The sequence below is a fragment of the Cucurbita moschata genome, unplaced genomic scaffold (assembly GCF_002738365.1).
Source record: "Cucurbita moschata cultivar Rifu unplaced genomic scaffold, Cmos_1.0 Cmo_Scf00089, whole genome shotgun sequence".
NCBI classification, from domain to species: Eukaryota; Viridiplantae; Streptophyta; class Magnoliopsida; order Cucurbitales; family Cucurbitaceae; genus Cucurbita; species Cucurbita moschata.
In genome coordinates this window covers 138793-144155 of record NW_019268605.1, presented here as the reverse complement: position 1 = coordinate 144155, position 5363 = coordinate 138793, and the positions used below count along the sequence as shown (strand labels likewise).

Genomic DNA, 5363 nt, shown 5'->3' with positions numbered 1-5363 from the left:
TTCTTCATCTCCAATCAAATCTTCAGCTCTCTTCAGCTCATCAAGTAGAATCATCAAGTAGAAATGTTTCTTCATCTCCAATCAAATCTTCAGCTCGTCAAGTAGAAATCATCAAGTAGAAATGTTTCTTCATCTCCAATCAAATCTCCAGCTCATCAAGTAGAAATCATAAAGTAGAAATGTTTCTTCATCTCCAATCAAATCTCCAGCTCATCAAGTAGAAATGTTTCTTCATCTCTAATCAAATCTTCAGCTCATCAAGTAGAATCATCAATTCATCTCCAATCAAATCTTCAGCTCATCAAGTAGAATCATCAAGTAGAAATGTTTCTTCATCTCCAATCAAATCTTCAGCTCATCAAGTAGAAATCATCAAGTAGAAATGTTTCTTCATCTCCAATCAAATCTCCAGCTCATCAAGTAGAAATGTTTCTTCATCTCTAATCAAATCTTCAGCTCATAAAGTAGAATCATCAATTCATCTCCAATCAAATCTTCAGCTCATCAAGTAGAATCATCAAGTAGAAATGTTTCTTCATCTCCAATCAAATCTTCAGCTCATCAAGTAGAAATCATCAAGTAGAAATGTTTCTTCATCTCCAATCAAATCTTCAGCTCATCAAGTAGAAATCATCAAGTAGAAATGTTTCTTCATCTCCAATCAAATCTCCAGCTCATCAATCTTCAGCTCATCAAGTAGAAATAATCTTCATCTCCAATCAAATCTTCACTCATCAAGTAGAAATAATCTTCAGCAGAAATGTTTCTCCAATCAAATCTTCACTCATCAAGTAGAAATAATCTTCAGCATAAATGTAAATAATCTTCAGCATAAATGTAAATAATCTTCAGCATAAATGTAAATAATCTTCAGCTCATCAAGTAGAAATGTTTCCTCATCTTGCTCCAATCAAATCAAGTTTCAGGGTTAAATAAATAAAAATGTTAGAAGTGAGATTTGAACCCACGCCATCTAGTAGAAATAATCTTCATCTCCAATCAAATCTTCACTCATCAAGTAGAAATAATCTCCATCTCCAATCAAATCTTCACTCATCAACTAGAAATAATCTTCAGCAGAAATGTTTCTCCAATCAAATCTTCACTCATCAAGTAGAAATAATCTTCAGCAGAAATGTAAATAATCTTCAGCTCATCAAGTAGAAATGTTTCCTCATCTTGCTCCAATCAAATCAAGTTTCAGGGTTAAATAAATAAAAATGTTAAAAGTGAAATGTTAGAAGTGAGATTTGAACCCACACCTTCTTATGAAGACCCGATGTTAGAGTTTCAGGGTTAAATAAATAAAAATGTTAGAAGTGAGATTTGAACCCACACCTTCCACACCTTCTTATGAAGATCAGATGTTAGAGTTAAATCAAGTTTCAGGGTTAAATAAATAAAAATGTTAGAAGTGAGATTTGAACCTTCCACACCTTCTTATGAAGACCAGATGTTAGAGTTAAATCAAGTTTCAGGGTTAAATAAATAAAAAGGTTAGAAGTGAGATTTGAACCCACACCTTATTATAAAGACCGGATGTTAGAGTTTCAGGGTTAAATAAATAAAAATGTTAGAAGTGAGATTTGAACCTTCCACACCTTCTTATGAAGACCAGATGTTAGAGTTAAATCAAGTTTCAGGGTTAAATAAATAAAAAGGTTAGAAGTGAGATTTGAACCCACACCTTATTATAAAGACCGGATGTTAGAGTTTCAGGGTTAAATAAATAAAAATGTTAGAAGAACCCACACCTTATTATAAAGACCGGATGTTAGAGTTTCAGGGTTAAATAAATAAAAATGTTAGAAGTGAGATTTGAACCTTCCACACCTTCTTATGAAGACCAGATGTTAGAGTTAAATCAAGTTTCAGGGTTAAATAAATAAAAAGGTTAGAAGTGAGATTTGAACCCACACCTTATTATAAAGACCGGATGTTAGAGTTTCAGGGTTAAATAAATAAAAATGTTAGAAGAAATGTTAGAAGTGAGATTTGAATTCAGGGTTAAATAAATAAAAATGTTAGAAGAAATGTTAGAAGTGAGATTTGAACTCACACCTTCAGACCAAAACTTGAGTCTGGCACTTTAGACCACTCAACCATCCTAACATTTTGCTTGTCATAAAAATTAGTTTATTGTTGTAAAATAAATATTATTTAATTGAAAGTAGAAATGGAACTATTGTCTTTCTAATTCGATGATAATTTTGTCATAAATCTATAAACAATATTAATTTTATTTTAAAAATATTCATAGTGTCGGAAACAAATATATTGTTATTTAAAATGATATATTTTTCGTCATTATAAATCATTTCCATTCCATAACATTTTTTAACATTTGAGACGTTAACGTAATCCTAAGCTCAAATAACTTATTTGTTTCTATAAAATAAGAAAATCTTATTGTGGCGCATCGTATTAGCATCTTGATTACGATATTAAAATTTAGAGGTAAATATTAGTAGTACATAGTATTCACAATCCAGGGTGGACTAAAATAACAACTCTTTTTTTAAGTTTGTAATTTTTTTTTTTTTGAAGCATAGGTTAATTTTTTTAGATTTTATTTAAAAACTAAAATGTTGAGAATTACTTTTTTTTTTTTTTTTCTCTCTACGTGAAAATTTCTCAAAAAAATAATTTTCTTTCAACTTTTGCTGGTTTGAAAATTAATTTCGTCGAAGATTTTGGAACAAGAATCGTTTATTCTCTAGGAGAATGGTGAGTAATAAAGCTTGGTAAATTTTTTCTTTCCTCTATGAGAACGGTGAGTACCAAAGCTTGGTAAAGCTTGGTAAACTAATCCAAACCTGTGTAGTTTAGATTAGTTGGTAGATCTTTTAATGTAGGTTCGGTCTAAGTCGAAGTTAGGCTAACACTTTTAGTAACGATTAAGGGAAGCGTCCGAGGGAAGGGGCCTTCTTATTGAAACTAAACCGTTTTTTTTTTTTCTAAATATGGTTGGATATGCTGTATGTTGTTTTGATGTCATACTCTATTGGTCATGAAAAATATATATTTTGGGACTTCGTATGTGCATCAGACGATTTTTGAATGTAATGAGTGTGGTAATGGTTACACTTAGTGTGTATCGGATAGGCAACCACTAATGGTCATTGTGTTGGATTGTCCTACAAAGGCGGAATAGGATTTTGACAAAAAAAAAATATATATATCTAAAATTTAATTTTTCTAACTATCAAACTTTTTATATCAATTTAAAGGCATTAGGTAAATTAAAACAATAAACAATTATGAAAAAGAATTAAGAAATCACGATAAGAACTTCAAAATTAAATAAGATAGAGTGAGAGGAAGTAACACCGTAGTTTTATAGTGGTTCAGTCAAAATCGACTTTCTCCACTCTTCAAGCGTTTCTTAAAAATTTGAATAAAAATCTTCTCGGTTCTTTCCACGAATCAGAAAAAAACCATAACACCTCTTTTTACAAGTTCAAGAGCAAACTAAATCTTTTCCACGACTCAGGATCAAACTATGATGGTTTGGATATTTGAGCATAATGAGAGAGTTTTTTGATGAGTATTTTTAATAATCACCTATTTTTTAAATTATTTTGAGGTTAGGATAAGGTTGTAGACCAAGAGTGACGAACGAACATGGTGGAAAAGCCATTCATTGAGCAATTTAAAGTTTTTAATATTTTTCTTATCTATTTAAGATGTTTACACATTAAATTTATTTATTTGTTCAAATTATCAATAGGCTCTCCAAGCACGTTGAAAATTCGGCCGTAAACTTGGCTAGAATACTCCTAGTTTATGAAAATAAAAGGAATTTTGTTGTTTCTTTTCGTATATTTTCATATATTTTAAATTACAAACTCTTAATGTTAAGGGACGTATTTGATTGGTATGTGTGCAATAATTACATAACTGTTTGGTCTTAGCTCTTTCCAAAGTCACCGAGGATGTTGATTCCCATCACACACCTAGAATAACGATTTCCATCACACACTCAAAAGTTGCTCGGATAACTATCATGCTAGTTTCTTCTCTCTCTCTCAGCTGTTTTTGAATGAACCTAGAGTTTTCGTTGTTGCTCAATATCTCTATCAAATTACTTAGGTTTCCAACTTCAGGCGAGCATACTTTGTGAACTCTTTAGGTTGGACACCCGTTAGAACTAGTAACCGTCATGACAACGTTATTTAAAACATAACGATCGTTTTCCTATCCTTTGGTGTACGCGTCTGTACCCTCGTGATGGAATAGGGGTATTCGTCTGTACCCTCGTGATGGAATAGGGGTATTCCCCCAATGCATGAGCACACATAATGCATGAGGTCCCCAATATATTTACTTTTATCATTAATAGATATAACCTCATTGTTAATTTCATTTGTATCTTATTACTTTTCATTTCAGTCCTCCTATCATGCATAATTCTAACGGGCTATATTTCATACTATAGGTTGTAATGGAACGTAACATTACATTTCATGCTTTCATTATAACATATTATGACATGCAATTCGTACAAAACACATATTAACGATCACATAAACATTATAAGCACAACACATCACATCACATCACATTATATCGCACATCAAGTCATTTCAAAAACAACATACATTCACCTTGCATACTTTTAAGTATAAATCTTAACAATCTAACATACAATTAATGACACATGCGGATGCACGGGCACATGCCAACATACAACACACAATTGTGTAACCTACAACGATAGAGCCACCTACATGGTAGGCCTTAGCCGAAGTACTCCCTAAAATATATACGTAAGCTCCTAACTCCTCGTATGCGTCCTACGCTTTCGTTGGTGGTTGGTTCCTATTGAATTGTTCGACACTTTTGTTTCACAATCATAATTAAATTCCAACTTGAAATTTGTGAAATACGGCCTTAAAATGACCTATTTTTCCTTAAACGGGATCGAAATCAAGTCTGGGAAGGTTAGAACGTTGCCGAATAGGTCAAAGGTTCCCAAGCTGAGAAGTCACTGTGGGACTTTGCGTCAGTCATTGACACGTGACGCAACCAGAAGCGGCTGTATGTGCAGTGTTAAACTCAGGTTGAGGCGCGGGTCGTCGAGCGGCCCGGACTTCGTCACGGATTCTGGGTTGCGACGGGCTGAAGGGTTTTGGTTGCAGGTGGGCTGGGCCGTCAACGTCGGGTATTGGGCTAACGTTTGTGTCTGTAGGTGGATTGGGCTTGCGGGTCCGGGTCGGTTTGGTTTTTGGTCCCAGGTCGCAGCTGATTGGGTTAGGCTGAGGCGTGGATTGGGCTGGGTTGATGCAATGTCCATAGATGGGTTGGGCTGCAGTTCACTGCTACGGGTTTGGTTTCAGTTTGGGTCGCAGGTCCATGGGTCG

General features: G+C 33.8%; 1 non-coding gene across 1 annotated transcript; it reads right to left on the bottom strand.

Annotated features, from left to right (window-relative positions):
• Positions 1-2034: 2034 nt before the first annotated feature.
• TRNAL-CAA lies at positions 2035-2112 on the bottom strand. Its single transcript has one exon. It is a non-coding gene; the product is annotated as a tRNA-Leu (tRNA).
• Between the last annotated feature and the right edge of the window lie 3251 nt (positions 2113-5363).